Source organism: Boleophthalmus pectinirostris, unplaced genomic scaffold (genome assembly GCF_026225935.1).
Source record: "Boleophthalmus pectinirostris isolate CB_2022bp ecotype Guang Dong unplaced genomic scaffold, ASM2622593v1 HiC_scaffold_18, whole genome shotgun sequence".
In the NCBI taxonomy this organism is placed as follows: Eukaryota; Metazoa; Chordata; class Actinopteri; order Gobiiformes; family Gobiidae; genus Boleophthalmus; species Boleophthalmus pectinirostris.
The window spans coordinates 38,095,684-38,123,105 of NW_026571133.1; the positions used below are offsets into that span (position 1 = coordinate 38,095,684).

Consider the following 27,422-nt stretch of genomic DNA (forward strand, 5'->3'; position numbering starts at 1 on the left):
TTAATTTGATGATACAGTATCGTTATCGTGGGCTGCCCTATCTATATATCGCCAAGAGTATTTTTTGGTATATTTTACTAAATTATTTTGTTACAGTGCTACAGTTTTGTTGTTTGTTCAGAGGAAGGAAACTCATTTATGCAACACATTTGACATTTTCACTCTTTTGATGATTAAAATGGGTGTGTTTCTTATGAACTTTGCACAGGAAGTGATTTCACAAAGACTTTTACTATCACAGCCACGATTCATTCATTAGTTTTTATTGAACTGAACCAAATTTGAAATATATCGTATCGAAACGAAAGCTCACTGTATCGAGATATGTATTGTAGGGCTGTGTATCATTCAGATGTTTGGAGATACAATACATACCTCGATACATAGGCCACGATACGATACATATCTCGAAATAGTGAGCTTTCGATTCAATATGAATCAGTATGATATATTTCAAATCGATTCGATACGGGTCAATAAAAAATAACGGTTAAATCATTGCTGTGATACTAAAAGTCTTTGATAAACCACTTCTTGTGTAAAGTGAATATGAAAAACACAGCCATTTTAATCATCAAAACAGTTTCCTTCCTCTAAACAAATAACAAATTAAATGATTTAGTAAAATATACCAAAAAATACTCTTGGCGATATATCGATACAGCAGCCCAAGATATCAATACTATATCATCATATTAAACGATACGATATATAGATATTTTGATATTTTTGCACATCCCTAATGTATCGTATCAAGGCTTATGCTTCGAGGTATGTATCGTATCACCACCTAGATACAATATTATCACAATGTGGCAATAAATGCTGTAATCGATATATATTGTACATGAGACTCTGTGATATAGTGCTGTATATTTTAGCTACCACTTGTGCCAAATTATACAACATTAATACAAAAGTACATTTATTTTATCATCAAAATAGTGAATATGTCAAGTGTGTTGCATAAACAAGTTTCCTTACACTAAAGAACCAATAAAATTGTAGTGCGGTAACAAAAAAAACCAAAACTAAAATATACCAAAAAATGATCTTGGCGATATATCGATTCAGCAGTCTATGATACCAATACTATACCACCAAAATTAGTATCACGATATTTCAATATTTTTGCACACGCCTAGACAGCACAACATACACACAAAATCACAAACAGAAAGAAGGGAAGAGAGGAGGAGACGGGAAGAAGGGCCAAAACAAGGTCATAAAAAGTCAAGAGGAATGCAGCCAGATCATGTAATGTACAAATTGAAGAAAAGTGTTCTGTCTTTACATACTGCAAGCTTAAGAGTGACGCTAGAACAAATGTATAGCCTGAGGAACATTTTCTAGACTGTCTCAAATCTCATAATTTAAACAGACAGGGCTTCATTTTGCATTGCAAGTTCTATAAAAATAGTCTCCGCACCAGGGAAACAAGCTTCAGTTGTCAAGGTTCCACAGGTCAAAGCTGGACATGTTGATGATTTATGACTTTTTACTAAACATTACTATTTCTACTTCTACTTTTTGATCAGAAGTGTTTACTGAATATGCATCAATCAACTAAGGATACAGTAATATCACTCTCCAAAACTACTACTACCACTACTACTACTACTAATACCACTACTTCTTTTGATATCATATCAATAATTGTGAGTTCTAAACTCACAAGACTTTACAAGTAAATTACACTTGCTCCTGTTTACTAAATCATCAATCGCAACACAACAAACTCCCCTTTAAATCATCTCCTATATCTCCTTCGCATTAATGAAGCAAACAGTATCAAAGGTGTGACTATGCCCAGGATGAAGACACGCTTTAATTCCGCGTCTTACAAACAGAGCGCAGTCAGTAAATAAGAACACCTGCGAAGTGTGCGGCGGGCATCAACACGACCATGGCCTCATGCCACTACTGGCCACAGCAGAATTTGAATTGTGGATTATAATCATCTTTATTTATCCAATTGCAAAAATAGTGAATTCAAGAAACAAAATAAAAATTTGTTCTGAATGGAAGTTCTATAATTCAGTATAAGTTTATCTTTTTTTTTTTTTTTTTTTTTACTACAACGGCAACTAGGTTGTAATATGTATGATACATATCTCAATACAGTGCACTTTCTATTTGATATAATTTATTTCAAATGGATTCGATATGGTCCAATAAAAAACAAAGGCTAAATCATGGATGTGATACTAAACTCTTTGTTAAACCACTTCTTATGCAAAGTCAATATAAAACAGACCCAGAGTTTCCTTCCACTAATCAAACAACAAAACTGTAGAGCTGTGACAAAATAATTTTGTAAAATATACAAAAAATACTCATGGGGATATATATCGATAATGCTGATACTGAATAATCACATTAAACGATATTTTGATCATTTTGCGCACTTCTACCTACGACAATACTACTGCTACTACTACAACTACTACAACAACAACCACAACTACAACAACAACCACAACCACAACTACAACAACTACTACTACAACTACACCTACAACAACTACTACAACTACACCTACAACAACTACATCTACAACTACAACAACTACTACTACAACTACACCTACAACAACTACTACAACTACACCTACAACAACTACATCTACAACTACAACAACTACTACACAACTACACCTACAACAACTACATCTACAACTACAACAACTACTACTACAACTACATCTACAACAACTACATCTACAACTACAACTACTACAACTACATCTACAACTAAAACTACATCTACAACAACTACTACATCTACAACTACACCTACTACAACTACATCTACAAGAACAACTACTACTACAACTACATCTACAACAACTACATCTACAACTACAACAACTACTACTACAACTACAACGAACAACAACAACAACTAACTACTACTACTACTACTGCCACTTCTGAAATCACATCAACTCATTAAATCATAAAACAACAAACTCCCCTTTAAATCACCTCCTATATCTCCTTCGCATTAATGAAGCGAACAGTATCAAAGGTGTGACTATGCCCAGGATGAAGACACGCTTTAATTCCGCGTTGTACAAACAGAGCTCAGTCAGAGAAGCGCCGATGGTAAATAAGAACACCTGCGGAGTGTGCGGCGGGCATCAACACGACCAGGGGCCCGCGCCACCGCTGGCCACAGCAGCTGCTAAATCGCTGCACAGTCTTCTCAGCGCTGGTTTGGCAAAGTGTCCTGCTCTGATGTGGGATGACCAGTTTAGATGAAATAAATCACCAAAGCTGTGCGCCAAAGCCTGAATATTCGGTTCAGTTAGCGGCTGTTTTCAAAGTCTGCGTCCAGCACAATGGTTAGTCTGTTAATAAATATGTTAAAGGTTTTTTACGGGTAGTATTCAAAGTAGTGTCAGAATGTTCACATCTTTAACCAATACCACACTGCCGTAGGATCTGGATCTACGTAAAACATTCTTTTATATTTGGTTTTCAAAATAAAAAGTGTGCAAACATCAACAATAGCTGTCTATACCTTAGGGCTGTGCGAGTAAAGCGTCCATATTGCACAAATTCTGGTCTATATTACAATGTTATTTCCTTATCACAAGCAGTAAAGGAGTTTTGTTTCATTTACACATGTTTAACACGCAAACCCTGCGTATTTAGACTGAGTTCTTCTCTCAAACTGAAAACACAACTCATACAGGAAGAGCTCCACTGTGTTTTTGAAGTCTATACACCTTCACTAGAATCAGTTGGATGATTCTAGCCCTGGAACTGCCAATTTCTACTGAACAAAAAGAACAAAAAGGTAGCTGTTAACTTGATAACTACCTCTTCATGACATCACAAGGTGGAACAGAGCATTTAGAGCTTTGGAGATGTAGACAGACTAATAATTAAGGATTACTCAAATGTGGGTGAATAAAACAAAACAACTCCAGGTCAAGAGTCAATTTTGTGTAATATAGGACTATATAATAATAACATTTTAATTGCGATTCAATTAGTTCTTATTGCCAATGATCTACTTGGGGTTTTTAATAGAGAGCTATAGTTACTTAGCCTGATTCATCAGCTGGTTTCACTTCATGGAAACCGTCTGACCTCGCAACTTTAGAATTCGTTTGCTCGACGTAGGCAGGTACTTTTTTTTATTTAACTAATCGCTGCTATTTGGTCGTGACTTATGTAATGCGCCGCTAATGGAGCGAACTGGAATATTAAGCTTTTCCCAAATCCCGAAGGAAGAAGGGCAATAATGTCTTTCCCTTGATAAAATTCACCAAACATTTTCATTGTTCCGGCTTTAAATCCTCGATCTTGGGAATCGTTGCAAACACAGAATGTATGGTTCTTCGCTGATTGGTTGGTGCCTGAACTCGCACTTCCGGGCTTCTTGCAAACTGTCTAGTGTATTCCAATTCCTGACCTAGTCGCTGGAGAGAAATATAATTGAGTGGAAACACTAGGTGGCACTAGTTACTTTAGTCTGTCAGTAAAAGCATGTGAAGCAGTGTTCAAAAATTCACTATGTTTTGTGTTAAATGGCACTGATTACAAATCAGTATTGTGTAACTAGGAAATAAATACTGAAGCAATTTTTATTAGTTTTTAATAGAGAAATTTTACTGCCATGTTTTACTGAGGGTTTTCAGTGCCACTTCAGTCCTTGTTATCCTGTCCTACATCATCAGAGGTATAATACTCCCTACTACAGAAGCATAGCAAGACGGAAATACACTAGACAACATTATCACAGTGTTCTGAGGGGTCATGTCTGGGTCAATAAACTTCCTGCATTAGAGCTACAGCCTCGTGTCTCTTCTTTCAACTTTCAGGCTTCTACAATTATTCTACAGTTTTTAACAAGACAACATTTTATTGTATTGAAAATTATGATCGATCAATATGACGAAAAATAAAAAACTGTATAAAACTAAACCAAATGTGCAGTTTAGTCTGTTTAAATCTCTGCCATTTTCCTTACATCTCTGAAAGCCAATACTGGAAGAGAGATAAAAATACCTGAGATAACAGAAATCACTTGGCGTCAGTATTAGAGTTTATTTTGCCATTCTAGGTGCAAACAAGATAATCCTTCACAAACAAGCACAGAATCTCAAAAGTATTTTCTTATAATTCTGCGTCAAAGAAAACCTTGCATCAAGAGGTTGGGGATAACAACATAGTTAGAGTAAATTCCAGACTATCTCCTGATAACGAAGAGACTGTTTAGCTAAAGAGGACATCGGCTACCATTGAACGCATGATACGGTTGATTTCTGTAGGCTGTTTTTCCAGACGCTAACCAAAACAAACTTGAGCAGTCACAGGAGTAGCAGCAGGAGAAGATCATGCAGACTGGCTCTCCACGTTCTCAAAGCACGTCAGACAAAAGAACAACAACGTCAAGGGGAGCAGGTGTCATTGTTCACCTCCTGTAAAATAATACGAGTCCGTCTGAAAGGCCCATTTATGAAATTCTAGACTGAAAACATATTTATGAAGTGTAAGGTAATGTTAAAAGTGGGTTGTGGAACCTTTCTCGCTTGGCTCATGAAATGTTAGTCCTTAAAGATGTCTCCATGGAGCTAAGCAGGACCACCAGGCCGCGTTACAGGTCAGATCTGTGGAGAGGAAAGTCTGCTGACAAAAAGAAGGGATTTTTGTCCAAATAAAAACATTTGTAATTGAAAAAACGTGGAAGATCCTGTACGTAAGTATAATACCATACTGTGAAACATTCCAAGGAAAGTAATTACATCTCCATGGAGCCAAGCAGGACCACCAGGCTGTGTTACAGGTCAGACTTGTGGAAAGGGGAGCCTGCTCACAGAAAAACTCAAGGGATTTGTGATTACCGTATTTTTCGGACTATAAGTGGCACTTTTTTTCATGGTTTGGGTGGTACTGCGACTTATACTCTGGTGTGACTTACATGTTAAAATTTTCACACTGACAGTCGCGAGAGGTTCTAGGCTTGTGTGCTCCTCACGGTACGATATTTACTGTGATACTATGGGAAAGCTCACGATATGGTGGGGAGGCTCATGATTAGGAATGTAAAAATATCCAAATCTCTCGGTACGATGTTTTCATGATATACATCTCTCATGATATACATCTCACGGTACAATATTTATTTGTGATATTTTGTGGAGGCTGTGTACAAAACTGTTAATATGCTACTTTTTCTTCTTAAAATGCCTTGACAAGACTTAATCCAAAGAACTAAGACTTAAAAGTGCTTAGAACTGTTATTTCTTCTTGTAGTCTACACTGAAATGGAGCAAAGGATCATGGTCTATGTAGTTCCCCTCTGTCTTTTTTAACTATTGCTGCACCATAACTCCTAATTTAAGCAAAGACACTTGTAATTCAATATATTGTGATGTTTCACGAGATTATTGTGACAACTTTGACGATACGATATCACGATATTTCAGTTATTGTTACATCTCTATTCATTACGCATTTTTGGGCTGGTGCAATTCATAATCCGGAGCATCTCATAGTCTGAAAAATACGGTAATAGAAACATTTGTAACTGAAAATAGTGAAAGATGGGTAGGTTTAATGCTACACTGTGGAACACTGCAGGGAAAGTAATTACATCTTTGAAGTTACACAGTGCTTATGGGATGTGCCTATTGGAAATTAAAAGAGCCGTAGCTGATTTTTAAGGTTTTAAACAACATAAAAAAACAGATAAGTTCATTCAAAACTATCTGCAGTGGTCCAAAGTTATTCCTCGCGTCCTAAATATTCACGGCGATAAATACACAAGTGCACACTCTTAGTACACAACTCTTAGAATTTGGCCTTCACAGTAAAACCAACACATAGCATGCTAACACGCACTTCCTAAATACTGGATTATAAAACATGTTATAATTAGATGCAGACATGTTTTGACCTCATGAGATGCTTACACAATATATGTCTAGTGGAGCAAGAGACATTTTGCTCAAATACATGGGGAAAAAAAAAAATCGGGTCAAGGCCTGTAACTGGAGGACAATGGACTCTACCTAATTTGTAACAGGCAACATCATCGGTGCATATCTCATACTTTCCACAATCAACCTCTCCATCAAGTCTCGGTTTTAAGAGCGCTTTACTAATATAGGGAGCTGAGATTTTTTCCAGATTCATAACTGCAAGTGGCTGGCAAGTCTTCAACTTTTATGTAAAACAGATGTAGCAAGATTTCTTGGCAAGGGGTCTCCTGAGTCAAAATGCAGAGTTCTTCGGAATAGAGCGATGGCACAATAGCTCACTAACTTCACCACCAACACTCCAACACTTTTGAACAGCCCGGATTCTGAAGCAACTTGGATTCTGAACCACAAGTCTAGCCCAAAAATCAACCGTTTGGCTCTGCTGGGAAGCGCGTACCTCAATGTTTGTCCTTTTTGGAGGACACACCAGAAGTGTAAATCAGCCACAAAATCCGATGGCGATTTTACAGGTGAAATAAATACAGTTTTACGGCATATAAGAAATCAAATGAGGTCTCGAGGGGTAATTTCATCGTTTGTGGCAAGTACGGCTCTTACCTTCATTATAGTTTATGTGTTATACCGGACAATCTTTAGGAAAATGTCATCTTTTTTAAGTGTTTCTGAGTACTGCTTTCTGTGGAAGAAATAGTCAATTGATACTTAAATAAAAGCATAAATAAGAGAACAGAAAAATACTCAAGAAAAAATCTCATATGAAAAAATCTACTCAAGTAAAAGCATTAAAGTATATGTTTAAAAATGTACTTAAAGAGTAAAAGGTGAAGTATTTTGCACAGATTCTGAAGTCTTATAAGGCTTTAAAGTATTGATTTTGATACAGATTTGTGCTGAATTTTTAAAAGCATTAAAGTACATGTTTAAAAATGTACTTAAAGAGTAAAAAGTCAAAGTATTTTGCACAGATTTTGAAGTCTTACAAGGCTTCAAAGTACTGATTTTGATGCAGATTTGTGGTGAATTTTGTTCAACAGAAACAGCTGAATAAATTGTTTTTTTGTAGCTTTTTGATTGCTCAAATGATGTGTTAGAATGTTTTCAATATAAACCCATCATCATATACTAAAAATACTTTTACTTTTCAGTCCAGTTATAAAACATACTTATGTAATGAACAGATACCAAAAATGGTTATGTATTTTCCTACTTTTACTTTGTTACTTTCCACCACTGATTATCAGCTCATTGATTAAAGGTAATAAATTTTGTTTTTTCCCTCATACCAAAGAAATAAAGTGTAAGCTGATTGTGTTTTGGTAGTTTCTCTCAGTTTTATCTTGTCATGACGAAAGTTGTACTTCATGTGAATATTTTCAACATACCAAAGTGTTTGTGAGAAATTAGTTAGATCTAGACTTTAGGGTGTCAAAAGTACCTAAAAACAGATATTAATCAATACTGAAACTAGTATTGAAACTAGATACTCAAAAAGTCAGAGAAAAGAAGAGAAATGAACCTTTCCTGAATAGCTTCTGAATGACCTTGAGCTGTTTCATCGAAATATGGTATGACTATCAAGTACTGAAATCGAGTTTTAGAATTGTGACGTTAACATTACAACAGATTTTAATATTTTTTATACATTCTTCCTCCTTTCCTTGTTTTGAAAACTGGATAAGACTGCTTTAATGTATTCAAAACAGAGAGACAAAGATGGATAACTAAAATAAAATATAAATGTTTTACAAATTCTATAGGAGATCATTTCTGTCATAGTTTTGGTGTCCGTCACTCCTCAGATTGTCAGTAGTAGCAGTAATTCCAACTTGTACCGCCACATCTTCTTAAAATTATCATGCCACAGACAGGCCCATATGCGGACCACATGCTAACCAACTCCTAAGTGTATTTAAAGTGCTATTTTGTAACATTTCCAAACCGCCGCCATTTATCTCTGGTCTGGATACGTCTCTCAGTGTTTAAAATATACAGGAGCGAGAAGACGCCAGGAGAAGTACCCCAATTAGGGCCCCACGGTTGAGAGCTGCTTTAATATCAATAGCTGGCTGTTTCTGCATTTCTGTCTCTCACACATGGCGAAAGTTTAAATGGTGCACTGTGTCACCTTCTTTTTTCTATATATGTCATTGCTCTGCTTAGAATCTTCCACAATATGACATTAAAGCTCCTATATTACGCAAAATGGACCCAGATGAGCTTTTAGCCCTGTTAAAATGTTATTATCTCCTCAAAAACATATCAGGAGTTGTGTTTCGTTTTATTCAGACATGTTTGAGCAATCCTGTATTATTAGTTTGTCTATGACTCAAAAGCTCAAAATGCTCTGTTGCACCTTGTGATGTCATGAAGTGATAGTTTTCCAGTTAACAGCTACTTTTTACCTTTCATTCAGCAGAGATTTACAATTCCAGGGCTGAAATTATCTGAATGATTCTAGTGTATGGCGTTTAAAAACATGGTGGAGCACTTCCTGTATTACCACATGACATCACAAGGTGGAAGGGTAAATATGCGGTTTGTAAGTTAAATAGGGCTGGGTATCATTAAGTAGCTGTCGATACAATACATACCTCGATACTAAGGCCACGATGTGATACATATCTCGATACAGTGTACTTTCAGTTTGATGCGATATATTTCAAATCGATACGGTTCAATAAAAACTGATTTTGACACAGATTTGTGCTGAATTTTGTTCATCAGCAACAACTGAATAAATCATTTTTTGTAGCTTTTTGTTTTAAATAATGTGTTAGAATGTGTTTGAAATAAACCCATCATCATATACTAAAAATACTTTTACGTTTCAGTCCAGTTATAAAATGTACTTATGTAAAGTACAGATTTATTTCAAATCGATATGGTTCAATAAAAAATAAAGGCTAAATCATAACTGTGACATTAAAAGTCTTTGTTAAACCACTTCTGGTGCAAAGTTAAAATGAAACACAAACATTTTAAGCATCAAAACAGTGAAAATGTCAAATGCGTCACATAAACAAGTTTCCATCAACCATCAACAAAACTGTCGTGCTTTAACAAAATAATTTAGCAAAATATACCAAAAAATACTCTTGGCGAAATATCGATACAGCAGTCCCCGATATCTAGACTGTATTAAACGATACAACGATAGATCAATATTTTGATATTTTTCCCCACCCACACAGTGTTAAACATGTGTAAACAAAACAAAATACAATTCCTAATATGTTTTTGATGACGAAATAACATAACATAGATCAGAAAATACCGTAATATGGGCCCCTTGAAACAGCTCTACCTTACTAGTACATTTGTTCAATTACAGGTGGTTTTATAGCTCAAAAATACCTAAAAAACAAGTATTCTAACTGTAAGCACGGTTGCCTCTCCACATATATGACCTTCAACTTGGTCTGGTTTGGTTTCAAAGAAGACAGAAACATTTAATGCCATACTGCGAAGGATTCCGGACAAAGCAATAACATCTGCACGAAGAAAAGCATTTGACGGACCCTCCACCAAAAAAGTTACACAACGCGCCTTTAAGTATACGACCTCAGACCTGGCAGGCATTTGGGCTTCTTGGAGCGACCTTGCCTTTAATTTAAAGTTGATTACCGTGGTCCCTCTGTGAGTGACTGTTGAAATACGAGTGCGGAGAGAGAGGAGGACAGAGGCTTGGACCCCAGTTTGGCTATGCGTTCGTGATTATATGTGAATGTGCTCTTCGGGGTAATATATCGCCCAAACTTCAGTCTGTCTGTGCATGTAAAAGTCTCTGAGGAGCCTGGGCGTCCTTGTGTGCGTGTGGTTTTTGGCCAGAGTTCGAGCTGAAATTTTGGCCTGCCAGCGAAAGATGTCAACTGGGAATCAGGCAAAAGCAGGAAAGCAACGTGAATAGAAGTGGCTTTCTCCAAGTCTGAGCGAGGTGCGAGGAGGTGAAAAGGCACAGAAGGGAGCTTTGCGTTAGGAAATCTGATGGAATTAATGTCAACAAACAGTTTTAGTAGATGGTAATGTGATAAAAGTTTGACTTATGAGGGGTTCGTTAAGACTGCTTATTTTTGTTCGACATGCAGCGGAGAGAAAGTGAGGTGTACGGTGTTCAAGTAGGGCTGCAATAATTTTTCAGTATAATCAAGACTCAACTATTAAAATAATTGTTAACTGGACTATATAAAGAGTTTTATCACAATTATTACGCAAAAAAATCCAAAAAAAGAATAAACAATTTTGTGTTTTCATCTGTAATACCATTTATTTGTATTTTTCAACAACTAGAAGCCTTCAGTCACCATTTTTCAACAAAAAAAGTGAAGTGAACATGTATTTTACAAACTGTTTAAAATAACTGTATGACTTTTCGAGTAATAAAAAAAAAAAAAGGAAACGCTGACCAGTTGACTTCTAAAATAACAATTAGTTTCAGCCCCAAAAAGAAAAGAAAAGAAGATTAGACCAGAGACAAGGTATCCCCAGATTTGACTACTCCAAATTTAAGACTTCGGGGTCACATTGACCCAAAGAATTTTTTTTTCCTTCCCGCTCTCTTGGGGCGGGTCAATCAGACCCAAAAATGTATTTTCTCGCCTGGTGAAAAAAATTTATGAAAATAAATGTTTGGGTCTGATTGACCCGCCCCAAGAGAGAGGGAAGGAAAAAAATGTTTCTTCGGGTCAATGTGACCCCGAGGAGATCGTGAGGGTTAAAGACTTTTTTAAGACCACTTAAATGAAAATTAAGACGAACATCACACCCATTATGCAGATGACGAAACAAAACAGATCTAATTCTAATAATGACCAACCAACTGCTATATCTAGAATCTAAGAGCCACTGTGGATTAGACCAGCACTTCCCCATTATCCATCCAACGTCTTCCTCCACTCTACTGATTGTTTACTCATTGCCACCGGCGCCAGAAACCAAAGTAATGTGTGCGCATACTCCAAATTAGATGTTCATTCACGTGACTTCACTTTTTTGTTTTTGTTTTTTTTTTTCTTCCATTTAACATTGCACTGCAGTCCGGTTAAGTATACAAAAAATAGGCTAATGAAATTTAAGACCTTTGTGAAATAAATAAGACTTGGACAACATAATTTAAGACCTTTTTAAGACTTTTAAGACCCCGCAGCTACCCTTGAGAGAAGTGGGTTAAGCATCCGCCCAGACACCAAAGGGTTAACAGTTTCAATCCCTATAGGAACCTAATATCGTGTCCATATAAGACGATTTAACCTCCTTGCCTACTTCTGGAGACAGACACGGCGTCTGGTCTAAAAATCACAACCCCATTTAACCCCGCATTTAATTCGCCGTGACAACTCCTGCAGACAAAGTGGCCAAAAATGCAAATACATTTTTTCGGTAGCTAGCGGTAACATGGCATTCCAAACCTCAAAGATCCACGGATAAGGACAAAGGCGCAAGACGGAGTTTCAATTTCAAACTGTAATCTTTGTTCCATCGTCCATACGCTTTTCCAGAAGAGCTACTTTGAAGTGTTGTATAAGTTTCACTCCCACCCAGAGTATACGGTATCAGTCCCGCTTTAATGACAGCGCTGTGCTACCCCCAAAACCCAAGAGCTTTTCACTCCGCAAAGCTGGCGTATTGATAACTACTGCATATAAAATCGTAACTTTTTAGCACAAAAAAGACTGAAATAAAAGCGTGTTTTTGTTTCTTTCATTATGGTTTTGTTTATTGCATTGAAAAACTAGGCCTGCCACAATAACAAATTTTGTGGTACGATATAACGCTGAAGTAAACATACGATAAATGGTGATACTGAAACTCACTTATTCCACTGACACTAAAACCCAAAACCAAACTCTATTCAAAATCTACAATATTGTTAAAAAAAAAAAAAAAAAAAAAAACATGAGCTGCAATAAAAAGCAGAATGAAACACTTAAGTGCTTAGTTTGCATCTGTAATGAGTTATAGAAGATATTATGTCATCCTTTTACGACTCAAATCTTAAATAGCCAAAAAATAACAGCAAATTTCTTGGTAGTGCATAGAAAAAGTACTTACGATAACTGACACTCAAAAAATATTGTTCCAACTTTCACATATTGAAGGATAAGTTGATGTAGTAATTATCGTGACAGGCCTATGAAAAACGTACAAAAACATCCTTATTCTAAGCGAGCTTGCATCTCCACAAACCTGACTCTTACTTGGTCTGGTCTGACTATAATATTCCACAGTATTAAACTGAAGTACTTTCTATTTCTAAAAATCATGCAGGTGAATCACTATAAAGTTATTCTGTAACTTTAAAGTAAATAAAATCAGAACATTGAAGGTGTAATATGTAACTTAGCTGGTGAAAATGTTGGCCAGAGTGTTCCACAGAATTCTATTAAACTTACCTATAAAGCATTTATTGAAATTGTTCATATAAAACTGTTTAACACTCAAGGCGATCTTACCTTTACCAGAAAAATAGCATTTTATTGACGTCAGCAACAAGTGCACCATCTGTAAAAACTTCGAAAAGCTTTTAGTCACAAGACATGCTGAAGTGCAATGTTATGTTATTGAAGAGTAGACCGTCAGACAGGTCAAGCATGCTTCTATTGGCTAAAGAGAGAAGGTGGATCATGTTTTGCTCAGGTCTCCAAAGACAAATCCCGTAAGGGGAAAGATGAAACAACAATTAGCACTGCTCTCTCTTATAAAACGTGCTCACCATAACACCACAAGACCTAAGGGACTACAGAGGAAAATATTGCCATGGGTTAGTAAAGTACAGAATGAATATAAAAATGATCTTTTGTAGGGGTGTAACGATATTCAAGCCTCATGATACGATATCGTCACGGTATGAACCTCATGGTATGATATTTATTGCGATATTGTGGGAAAGCTCACAATGGTGGGGAGGCTCACGATTAGTGATGCAACAATATCTAATATATCTCTCGGTATGATATATTCACGATACACATCTCACGGTACGATGCAATATTTACTGAGATATTCTGTGGAGGCTAACAAAACTGTTTCCCTCTTAAAATGCCTTGACAAGACTTAATGCAAAGAACTAAGACTTAAAAGTACTTAGAAATATTATTTCTTCTTTTGGTTTATACTGAAATGGAGCAAAGGATCATGGTCGATGCAGTTCCCTCTGTCGTTTTTTTAGCTATTACCGGTGCAATATCACGATATTTCAGTTATTGTTACATACCTAATCTTTGTGAAATTATATATTTATAAAATAGGCACATTTTATATCATGGCTTTAAATCAACTGGGCTGTCGTGGTTAGGGAATTTCTCCTGCGGTGCAGTATAGTGTCTCAGTACCATGGTATGCGGTGATACCACACCCCCTCCCTCACCCCCCAACCCCCGGAGTTACAATAGTTCTAGCAGCTCTGAAAACTCTCTCCGATGATGCGCTTGTTGCACAGATGCACATGTACCTTGGTTGTCGCGAGGACATAGCGTGTGCTAGGGGGGAGAAGTAACATTTGCCGTTGCATTTCTCCAGCTCTCACTGTGACAGGTAGGGTCAGAGTCCTGTATCAGGTCGGGTGCCCGCAGACTTAAAAGAGAAAGAACCCCGAGCACGCAGAGCGATCCTTTTGCCTGTGGTCACCCAACGGTCTACGCAGGTGCTAGGTTAGTCCTGGGTAATCATGGGCATGGGCAGTAACAGGTGGAATTTAATAGGTCCGGGCAGGTCTCTAAAAATGGACCCGTGCAGGACTCTGGGTTGGGTCACCGTGGTCATGTGCGGTGGTCGCAGTGGCCAAACATGCACCGCGGTGGGCCTCTTAGTACACGTAGTCCACTTAGACAGCCCTAAACTGTTGCAAGATTAATCGCAACCAAATCGAAAATTTGGATGGACACAATTAGAAAGTCGAAAAGGCTGCAATTTTCGAAGTACCATAATTTCCTCCACAAACAACAAAATATATATCAATATGTTCTGAAATGTGATTTTTGTAATAGTGATTAACGATTGCTCAAACATGCATGAATCACTCCAACTACAACTTAATTAAATCCAAATACAACAACATAATTAAAAGTTCTGAAAAGTTGATTTTGCATATTAGGTCTGATTTCAAAGACAAATCGCAAATCTATTCAGAATCGCAATGCTTGTCAGAAAAACAAAACAAAACATAATTCGATATTTTTCCCATATCATCCAACCTTGTTTTATACTCATCCTCCCGCTCCACCATTAACCATTTCAGTATTACTACGAAATGGCCATTACTATCTCTGTCTGTGCACATACAAAACCTATAAAATATCATGAGGTTGCCAAGTTGATAAACACTGAATTGACGTCAAATCACAGAATGTAATAGCATGGCTCAATTTCTACCACTACTGCGCAATATTAAACTCTACCTGACCTTGATTTATTCTTCGTTGCACAATCTTATTTCAATAATAAACTGCAGGCCAAGATGTTTCACTGTTTGAAAAGAATTATCAGGGAATATAATATCTAGAATTCATTTGACACCTGTTATCCTTGTTTCTACAACAACAGGAAAAGGTAACTAGGGACTTAACCACTAATAGCGGTCAGTTAAATTTCAGCTCCAGATTTAAAGGAATTCCATCTAAGAATTAGGATTAAAATGGTAATTAAGGCCACTGTGAGCACTAAACCTCTCATAATTCTGTACTTTTTTGTATAATTTTTAAGGGGCTCGGATAAATTGTTTTTGTTCTGACCTCAGTAACAGAGGTGAGTGGCAAACAAAAACTCTATCATGATTTTCTACAAGCCAGATCACTGTTTTTGATTTGATCGCGTTTCATGTCCACCGATTGGTTACGTGCGATCTTTAACAACTCTCTCTATCTTTTGAGAGTTCAGACTAGAAATAAGATCTCTATGGAGCAAACAAGTAGGGAGTCCTCCATTAGAAAAGCTACATAGTGCACATTTAAATCAAGAAGTACTGAAACATGATATCAGAAAATGTTGCCTGGGGTCCAGAATACACATTTCATCACTTCTTTAGAAAGATGTGAGTCTGGTGAATCTCCCAGAGTTCAGATGGGTGTGACTGACAGGCGGATTACCCAATCAGGGAAACACATGGTCCATCCATATTAAAACGAATACAGCCGCTTACCAGGAAAAAAAAAAGAAAATAATATCACAAGGGACTGAAAAACATTGCAGATTTCAGAAGAATCCATCAGCAAAGCATTAAACTCTGTTCACTTGAGATGACAGAAACAGCATTTTATTTGAAATGATGGATGAACAGTGAGCTGTTTCATTTCACATGCGTCAGATCTGATTGGACGATCATGTTTGGTTCTGACTGAAGACTAGAGGTGTGCGAAATATATGGATATATTGAAATATCGTATTGTTTAATGTAATGATACGGTATCAATATTGGGGGCTGCTGTATCGATATATCGCCAAGAGTTTTGGTGTATTATACTCAATTATTTTGTTACAGTGCTACAGTTTTGTTGCTCTTTCAGAGGAAGAAAACTCGTTTAAGAAACACATTTGACATTTTCACTGTTTTGATGATTAAAATGTTTCTGTTTGTTAACTTTGCATGAGAAGTGGATTAACAAAAACTTGTAGTATGACAGCTATGATTTAGCCTTTATTTTTTATTGAACCGTATCAAATTGATTTGAAATATATCATATCAAACTGATCAAGATATGTATTGTTTCGTGGCCTATGTATCAAGGTATGTATCGTATCGGCAACTTCTTAATGATACCCAGCCTTACTGAAGATGTGACAGAGGGAGTGGTGACCAGAATGAAAACAGGAATCACAAAAATATTGAAATAGTAATATCGATATATCGATATTGTGGGCTGCTGTATCGATGTATCGTCAAAAGTATGTTTTTGTATATTTTACTAAATTATTTTGCAACAGGGCTACAATTTTGCTGTTTGTTAAAAGGAAGGACAGTCATGTATGCAACACATTTCACAGGTACTGTTTGATTATTCAAATTTGTGTATTTCACATGACCAATGCAAACGTAGTTGTTTAACAAAGACTTTTTGTATCATATGATTTAGTAGTTCAATATTGAGCCTTTAGAGCTGTTAAGATGCGTAATTGTTGTATTGAATCAAATCGAAAGTGCGCTGAATCGAGAGACGTATCATATAGTGGCTTATGAAGCGACTTATCTTATCAGCAACTTCTTAATGATCCCCAGCCCTACATAAGAATCATCCCAATTCTATCCGCATTGCTCATGGACGCTTTTTTGGCTCGTAAAATCTGGCAACCCTGACCAGCTGGCAACATTACAATTTACAACTCTTTCTCTTCCTCTTTTCTCTTACCTGCCTCACCTTTTCTCTCCACAGATACCCTTAGGCCTCAACTTTCTGCTGTTTGCATTCCTCCACCGCTCTATTTAAAGGCCCCAATCAGCCTGTGAACTTTAGGAATGCAACTGACTGACCCATCTCTCTCTTTTCGTTCTCTCTCTCTCTCTTTCTTCGCCGTCCTCCATCTTGGCTCTTGGTCTGCAGTTTCTCTGGCCCCACTAGCGAGCCGGATATGAAGCCGAAGACATAAATATACAAGAGATGATTGGGGTGAGGGTTAACAGTGTTTATCGTATCAACAAGTGTCTTCGGTGACTAACGATCTCGAAGCCTTGCGGTGGTGCCAAGTTCTTTTCAAAGTCTGGCAAAGTGAGAAAACAGACAGAACAAACAGAAATCATCAAAGGAGATAGTCATTCAGGTCAGTTAGCAATTTCAACTGTTGTCCGAGCGAATTAGTTAGGAATAGTTGTAGGATTTATAGGGTTTAACAGGTGCTAGCTGGAGGTCTGCAAGTAAAAGGAAATGAAATAAAAGACATCACATTTTTTTCATGAGAATTCAATTAATATTAAACTTAAATGTAAATGGGTTGTCTTGAAAAAGCTCCAAACTTCCTTCAGCCATGTGAGAATGTTGTTAGTTCCTCAAAAACATACCTGGAATTATGTTTTGTTTCTTTCATACATGTTTGAGTAACCCTTTATTATTAGTTTGTCTATGACTCAAAAGCTCAAAATGCTTTGCTCCACCTTGTGATGTCATGAAGCAGCAGTTTTCAAGTTCAGTTACCTTTTACCTTTAGTTCAGTTTTAGCTGAAATCATCCAAATGATTTCAGCCCTGGATCTTAAAACACAGTGGATCACTCGTGACATCACAAGGTGGAACAGTGTTTTCTATTTTAGAGAAGAATTCAGCTTAGATATGCAAGATTTGAGTGTTAAACATGTGTAAATGAAACAAAACACAACTCCACGGATTTTGTTGTGACAAAGAATCAACATTAAAACATAGAAAATAGTGTAACCTGGGTACTTTAACTTAAGCAAAATGGAAATGGGTTACCTTGAAAAGCCTCCAAACCCATACACTTTTGATACCACAACTATTTTCTTTAGTCGTTTTTAAGATAATAACAGTAGTTTCAGTTTCAGTTCCTTGTGGACCTATACTAATTCTGTTAAAGCTCAAGACCGTTCTAAATTTACTTGGAAAATGTTTCATTCTTTCCTATTCATAGCATTGTGTTCAGTAATGAAACTTCAAACACTTGTAGGTTTATTATAGATTAGTATCTGGGGTTCTTTTGCCAACACATACAAGTTCGGTCAAGTTTGATTATGTTATCAAGAAAAGCAATAAATGAGTTTGAAACTAAAAGTCAAACATTAAAGTAATTCTGGAGCAGTTTCATCAGTATTATTCTATTTTCTGATCTATGTTCTAATGTTGGTTCCTCATCACAAACAGACCTGGAGTTGTATTTTGTTTCATTCACACGTTTAACACATAACCCCTGCATATTTAGGATGAGTTTTTCTCTCAAACAGAAATCACTCTGTTGTTCAGGAAGTGCTCCATTGTGTTTTCAAAGTCCATACACCTTCACTAGAATCATTGGGATAGTTTCAGTCTTGGAACTCTCGATCTCTTCTGAAAAAAAGGTAAAAAGTAGCTGTTAACTGATAATAAAGAGTAGAGCCCAACCGATATGGATTTTGTTGTGGCCGATATGAAACCGATATAATGGGAGTTGGATCTGCCGATAGCCGATATAATCACCGATATATTTAGTGTTGTAAAAATTCACTGTAAATCTTGAATTGTTTAAAAAACTTAGGTTTGGCTCTAGTGGATTCTAAATTGGGTTTATTTAGGCAACATTTATTGTTATTTTGACTCTTTACATCATATTTACATACAGTAGATTGGCCTAATGGCATTTTTGCATCACATTCTAGCTACTAGTGATGGGGATTCCAGTTTGTTTTTTTGTTTTTTTGGAGAACTGGCTCTTTTGGCTCGGCTCACTAAAGCAGCTGGCTCTTTCGGCTCCCAAGCGACTCTTGAGATTGTTTTGTTGCAAGCAGGACTGAAACCAAAACTGAACCAGGACTGAAAAAGGACTAAACCAGGACTAAAACAGATTTAAACCATGTGTAAAACAGGACTAAACCAGAACTGAACCAGAACTGAGTGTCGGGACTCGGTTTCTATCTCTCTCCTTCACTCGAGCCCAAGATTAGTCCTGGTTTATTAATTTTATGCTGAACTGCAGCCAAATATGCACTTTTTTTTATCCTATGCACACGCAGATTTCTGAAAGTTTCGTTTTCAGCCACTGCTGCTGTCAAACTACGGGTCTACATGCGATATGAAGAGAAAAAGTGAGAAAAAGAGAAAACACGGCTCCCAATAAGAAGCAGGCTCCCGTTGTTCGCTCAAAGAGCCGCTTCGATCGCGACCGACCCATAACTCCTAGCTAGTAAACTATCGCTATTAGCCTTTAGCCGTAAATGCGCACCGCGGTAGTTAATTATATGCATAAATGTGGATCATTCACACGTCTATTCACAGCTCATTTACATATCAATGCAGGTCCAGTAACAAATATACGGCCAATGTAATCACTTTACAATAGACCAATAGAAAACAGCCTGTTTATGTGCGGGAGCTACAGCAGCTAACCGCTAACAAAACCTAAACTAGCTTCAAAGTCGATGTATTTCCAACACTCAGCGCTCACACAGGCTCCTCCTCACATCACAAGTCTGCACTAATAAATGTCCTTTTAATCCAGACTCAAACCGATTGTCCGAAAAAGAATATAATCTCAATGTTGCGCACGGCTGCGGGTGTAAACAAACACACGCGAGTGAAGTGACGTCACTCTGGTGGTGTGTTCAGGGACAGTACGGACACAGACAAATTACACCGCAGATAAATACTGATGCGGAGCCACATATTAGGACATTTATCTGTCTGTAAATTGGATTAAATGAACATAATGTAGAGAGTCTAAGCTTTATAACGAGGTATAACATGCCCACGTGAAATATCGGCCCATATCAGCAAGCATATCGGCCGATAGCCGATATGTTTCCAGGTGCCCATATTGGCCGATAATATCGGCCAGCCGATATATCGGTCGGGCTCTAATAAAGAGTAAATCAAACATGTGTGAATGAAATAAAACGCAACTCCAGGTATGTTTTTGATGAGGTAACAACATTATAACATGTTTAAAAGCTCACAAGAGTCCATTTTCCATAATATAGGACCATGAACACACCTTTTTTTTCTCATTTTTTTATCACTTCTAATCAACTTTATTTCAAGAGCACATTTCACATTCACAAACAAAAGCAGTCGATAAGTTATGATTAAAACAAAGTACATATAGGGGCCCACACGCAAAAAGACACCCAAGCTATGTGAAAAATCGGATCGCCAATATTGACAGACATAGGCACACGTCCATATAAGGTCAAGTACAGCTCTGGCACAGTAAGTACAGTCCCAGAGCTGAGCAAACACATTCAAACACACAGTTAGGCTAATCCTCCAGTCAAACAAAACTGCAGCTATGTACTCTGAGAAGAACTTTGAAGTTTGTTTCACTATCATCAAGAAATCCCAGAATTTACTATAGCGAAAAACCAAATAATAGCAGGGTATACGTATTATGAATGCAAGAAAGATTTCCTTAAAGTGTACACTGTGAAGTAACATCTAAATTATTGCAGCAAGGTGCACTATGGGACTTTTCTGATAGTGTCCAGTGTCCACCACCTGCTTGTGTCCGTAGAGAATGAGGTGTTATCGCTTGCCAGGAATTAAACTTATCTATCTTGTGTTTTGTTTTGTTTTTTATGTAGGTTTTATTGCTAAAGAAATACCTTCATAAACAGTGAGGGGGGGCTCGCCTCTCCACAGATCTGACCTGTAACTTGGCCATGTTGACATCGCGTAGCTGTCACCATGGAAATAGATACATTTAATGCCATACTGTGACAAACAAAATAAATGTTACACAGTGTACCTTTAAAATAGCACAGTCACACACAAATGAAGATACTAGGCATGCACCGATATGGTACTGGTATCGAACATTGGCGTCGATACTAGAGGTGTGCAAATGTATCAAAATATCAATATATTGTATCGTTTAAGGTGATGATACAGTATTGAGACCATGGGCTGCTGTATCGACATATCGCCAAGAGTATTTTTGGTGCATTTTACTAAATTATTTTGTTACAAATTTACAGTTTTGTTGCTTGTTTAGAGGAAAGAAACTTGTTTATGCAAAATATTTGACATATTCACTGTTTTGATGATTAAAATGTTGTGTTTCATATTCATTTTGCACAAGACAGAGTATAATAAAGACTTTTAGTATCACAGCCATGATTTACCCTTTATTTTTTTACTGTATCGATTCGAATCGATTTGAACTATATCGTACTGAAAAGTTCAATGTATTAAGATATATATTGTATCGTGACCCATGTATTGAGATATGTATCGTATCGACATTTTCTTAATGATACCCAGCCCTAGTCGACACCGAAAAAAAAAAAAAAAATGCAGGCTCAGGTATCGGCTTCATAGTATCGGTCAGGCTGATGACCTGGTTGGGCCTTTAATTAGGTGTAGTAAGACTATTTACCTGAGCTGATTTACAGCCTGATTAAAGCCTTATAATGTCTGAACTTTTATTCACCCAAGCTGTTCACTGGTGATATGAAGGATAAATAATAGTTGCATAACACAATCTTTAGTGTAATTTAATGTCATGAGAATTCAAACTAATTAAGCCTAAATGTAAAGGGAAATGGAAATGGGTTGTCTTGAAAAAGCTCCAAACTTAATACAATTTTGATACCACTTTTTTTTTTCTGTCATTTTTAAAGATCCTATATTACACAAAATTGACTCTTGTGAGCTTTTAGCTATGTGTCTAACATGTTAGCTCCTCAAAAACATACCTGGAATTATGATTTGTTTCATTCACACAGGTTTGAGTCATCTTGCACTATTAGTTTGTCTACATCTCCAAAGCTCAATATGTTCTGTTCAACCTTGTGATGTACTTTTTGTTCAGTAGAGATTGAAAATTCCTGGGCTGAAACTACCCAAGTGAATCCAGTGATGGTGTACGGAGTTTAAAAACAAAGCAGAGCACTTCCTGTATTACTACGTGACATCACAAGGTGGAGCAGACTGTTTTCTGTTTGAGAGAAGTATTCAGAAGTCTTAAACATGTGCGAATGAAACAAAACACAACCCCTGGTTTGTTTTTGATAAGAAAACATGATCAGAAAAGAGTGTAATATGGTCCCTTTAAGACAAAATAACAGCAGTTTCAGTACCTCGTGGATGATACTTAAATACATAATAAGTTAATAATGTTTTAAGGAAATAAGAGATATGTTCTGTCCCTACACTGGTATTGGTTAATCATCTGTTAATAAGGAATAACAGCAATATCAGTATCAGAACTGAAAAAGCTGGACCGTTTTAAATACAGTAAACTATTTAGCACATAATCAACCAGCAATTTATCCAGCAAATGAAAAAAAACCACATTGCACACTGCATAGCTTCACAAATGAGATAAAAAATAAAAAAAAAAGCAAAATAAAAACTTGCTAAAGCATAAAACAAGCCCACTATTATTAGCCACTAACAACAATTTTATGATCACAATACAGTATCATGATTTATGGTTATGATTATTATGGTTATTATGATTATTATAATTATTATGATTAAAGTTAATCATTTATTTTTATGTAATTATTTTGGGCAAGTAAGCAATTTGCATTCTTTAAAAATCGAACAAAGTTTTATCCATGTAACATTAGCACCATCATAAGAAAAATAACAACAACAACAACAAAATTTGCCCAAAAAGGAGTGGGAAGAAGAAAATGTATTTAATCCCAGCCCCTCTTCTAATATTCAAAGTTAAGAAAATACACTGAATAAGCTACGAAAATGTACAACAACACCTTTCCGAGCGAGTCTACCTGTTTAAATGGACAACCCAGACAGTTATAAATAAATAAGGACACCCGGCGACGCGCACAGCAGTAAATACACGACAAAGAGCGTAAAATGCGTAAAGAAATGAGGTCGCGGCGATAACATGCACGATCACGTTAAGAAAACACAAGAATCCTGCTTAGGTTTGAGCTAAACCAGATGCTATCGAAGAAACAACGTGCAGCTAGCCCGTATGACACATCCCACTATGAGTAACCCTCCCGTGCCGCGAAGTGGAGCGGATAAACTTTTAGCCCCGCACTCGACGCTCCAAAAGCCCGATAAAGCTGCCCAAAAGCGGCGTAAAGTCCACGGAACCCACCTTGGAGAGTAGCCCGCGGTCAGATCGGCATAATTATATTGTCGCCTTCCATGGTTCCAGGGCTTTTTTTCGGAGCGGTGGTGTCTTCGGCTGTCGGGGAAACAGGAGACGGTCGGTCGGCTCGGGACGGGACGGGACTAGCGGTGCATGAGAGCAGAGTGGAGCCGGAGATGGAGGCGGTGGCGCGGGGAGGGGAGACGGGGAGAGCGCGCAGGGTGGAATTGGAGGAGCCGGGTGTCTGTCAAAAAAAGGGGGCGGGGTCAAGCGGTAAGAGGATATAAAGCAATCTGGGCTTTTACGGCTCATGAGCACGACTCATTTGGAGTATTATGGTGGTGTACAGAGTGACCCAAACACAAGATAGTCTGTTACATATTATTACAAAAGTGTGGTTATATATATTTTTTCACTTTTTACATTTACACTTAGCACGCTATTGTATAGGGAAGCCAAATTTTCAAAATAAAAAACTGAAACATCCCTGGTTTGGGTTGGTTGGTAGTGGCAGTGTTAGCAATTTGTGGGCCCTAGACGAACTTGAGCCTAGGGCCCCCATTATAATGCAATACTTTTTTTTTTTTTTGGTTTTGTTTTTTTATATATATATTTAGGCTACGTTTACACTGAAACGTATCACCGTATCAGAAATGATTTGCATTCAGACAGGTTGTTTCTGCTTCTGTCAGACTAAGACTATGTTCAGACTGCAGCCTGAAGTGACCCAAATCCGATTTTTTGGCCCCTATGTGACCTGTATCTCATCTTTTAATGACAGTCTGAATGACACAGATCAGATTTTTTCAAATGTGACCCAGGACACTTGGATATGTGCTCCTGAAACCGATACATATCCAATCTTTTGACATAGGACTTCAGTCTGAACGGTCAAAGTGAATTCATCCGACCTACACGTTATCAACAAGTCACAAACGTCACTATTCTGCGCTGAAGTAGACGAAAATTGTTAATGAACTCCGTGTCACTGAAGCAAAGCACATCACCACTCACCACTCTTGGCTCCGTTTCTGCATCCACACGTTCCTTTCAACGGACGTTGCTGCCGCTGTCCCACAAAACACCACGGCCAAAAACCTCGTCCTTCTCCTTCTCAATCTCCTCCTTAAAACAAGTAAGTTGTTCATTTTCTAGCTCCGGTACTTTAAGGAACTTTAAAATCTCCAGGTGCTCGATGTGTCCATGTTTGGACAACTTCCGTAAACACAGAGCACGCTCGCTGTGGATGACCTCATCGTGTCCTCCAGTGCACATGCGGGACACTTTCGGGCCGTTTACTGTTCAAACTGGGGTTCACATACAAGTAACATTTAATTGGAAATAATTTTTCACAAAAAAATCGGAACTGAGCATTAAGCCCTGCAGTCTGAACGTAGCCTAAAGGACACAACTGACCCAAACAAAAGATAGTCTGTTACATATTATTACAAAAGTGTGGTTATATATATTTTTTTTTCACTTTTTACATTTACACTTAACAGGCTATTGTATAAGGAAACCAAATTTTCAAAATAAAAAACTGGAACATCCCTGGTTTGGGTTGGTTGGCAGTGGCGGAGTTAGGAATTTGGGGGCCATGGGCGAATTTGACTTTGGGGCTCTCACTATAATGCACCGCCTTTTTTGGTTTAGTTTAGTTTTGTTTTTTGATATATTTAGGCTATGTTTACACTGAAATGAATCACCATATCACTGTATCAGAAACGATTTGCATCCAGACAGGTTGTTTCTGTGTCTGCAGGTTTTCCCTACCCACACAGCTTTGAGCATATTTGTTTATGTTTTACAGAAACGACACTTAAAACCGCATGGTTAATTTGCATAAACTGAGCGCTCAAAAACAGTTCCGCTATTGTGCGCTGATGCGGTTCAGCTTCTGTCAGACTAAAGGACGGGACTCAGTGGAATATGAGAGTTCTTGCTGTGACAGAGGGGTGTTCTGCTGATGGTGAGTCTGTTCTGTGCTTCTGTCACATTGGAGATGGTTCATGTGAAACTTTTCAGAGATTATATGTCTGCAGGTCACACGCATATACCGTATATATGAATGGACATATATTCTAGCCTCTTAGCATTTTGGTGGTGAATTACTTCACGGCACATAGACCTACATCAGCATGCTGGATCAGATCTGTACTCAGATGAATTCGTGGGAGCTGGCTGCACCAGGTCGTTCCATCTCTGGAGTTGTTTTCCATCGGATTAGTGTGGATGAACACTGCATCCACCCTGAAAACGACTCAACTATGTACTAGTGTGGATGAGGCCTTATTGTCTGTATTTTCCCCATTGTTCTTGAGACATGCACCTCTCTATTTATTTGAATTATGGTGGATTGGAAACTTGTCTTATTAGTTTGGAAGCCTACTAGATAACCAGAGCTGAAAGTAGTAAAATCTAATTTCTCTGAGGCGTTAAATCAGTCCTATTTGTATCTGTATATTTTATTTTGCTCAAACAATGAACTTGATTAAAAATAAATAAATCTGCCCCTCAGCCTTTTCAGCAGGTCTCAAACTATAATAAAAATACTTTTACTTTTCAGTCCTGTTAAAAAATGCAGTGAAGTAAAACACACAGATACTTACTCTAAGGCATAGTGAAATAAAAGTAAAAAGTATCCACTGTAAAATGTACTATATACAAATGGTTTTATAGTGCAAAAATACTGAGAAAAACAGGCATTCTGACAGTGAGTGGGGTCACCTCTCTGCAGATCTGACCTGTAACTTGGTCTTTTTTGGTCCCAGTGAAGATAGAAAGGTTTAATGCCATACTGTAAAACATTCTGGACAAAGCAATAACATCTCCATGAAGAAAAACACGTATTTTACATTTGACAGGCCCTCCACCAGAAAACTTACGCAATGTACCTTTAAACACAAACTAATTCCCAAAATAAGTCAAAACTTGTTATAGATGTTTTTTTTGTTGTTTTTTGCTTCTTTGGGGTTGTTTTTTTTTAATAACCACCCTTTGCTTTGATCGCAGCTTTGCACTTTTGGTTTTTCTTGACCTTGAGAAGCCACAGCTGTGAAGCTCTTTGAGGGAAGGCCAAGGTTTTGCAGTGCTATGCTTTGAGGAATTTGAAAATAAAATGCTTTTTTCCTTTTTTTTTTTTCTTTACCACATAATTCTATATATCTTACTACATATATTTGATGTCTTCAGTCGTAGTAGTAGTAGTAGTAGTAGTAAATATAAAAAAAATTCCCCAACAACTTCAGTGTTAATTTAAATAGAAAGAAGCTTGTAATTCTTAGTTTATTATAGGGCAGACATGTTATTGCTCTTAACTGGAAGAAAATGGAGAGACCCAGAGTAAACCAGTGGATTAAATACATGTCCAGCAATTTGGCACTGGAGAAGTTGAGCTGCATATCTAAAGGAGAACTTGAGGACTATACAGACATTCGGTTGCCCTTTTTGCGCATTGTAAAGAATTTTGACCTTTTGACATTTTAGAAGACAAAGGGATGCTGCCTTAGTCAGACTGGCGCCACCTAGTGTTTATTTATTTCTCTCCAGCGACTAGGTCAGGAATCAGAATACACTAGAAAGTTTGAAAGAACTCTGGAAGTGCAAGTTCGGGCACCAGCCAATTAGCGAAGAGCCATACATTCTGTGTTGTCAACGATTCCCAAGATCGAGGAGTTAAAATCGGAATAAAGAGAATCTTCCGTGAATTTTATCGAGGGGAAAGACGTTATTGCCCTTCTTCCTACGGGATTTGGGAAAAGCTTAATAT

At 37.3% G+C, this 27,422-nt stretch overlaps 1 protein-coding gene across 1 annotated transcript in view; it reads right to left on the reverse strand.

Moving 5' to 3' along the window:
* The window catches only part of il11ra (interleukin 11 receptor, alpha), a 108,735-nt gene extending 84,938 nt beyond the window's left edge, over nucleotides 1-23,797 (reverse strand). Inside the window, exon 1 of the mRNA XM_020938193.2 lies at nucleotides 23,660-23,797. The gene's annotated coding sequence lies outside the window, so the exon portion shown is untranslated. The remainder of the gene's footprint in view (nucleotides 1-23,659) is intronic.
* Between the last annotated feature and the right edge of the window lie 3,625 nt (nucleotides 23,798-27,422).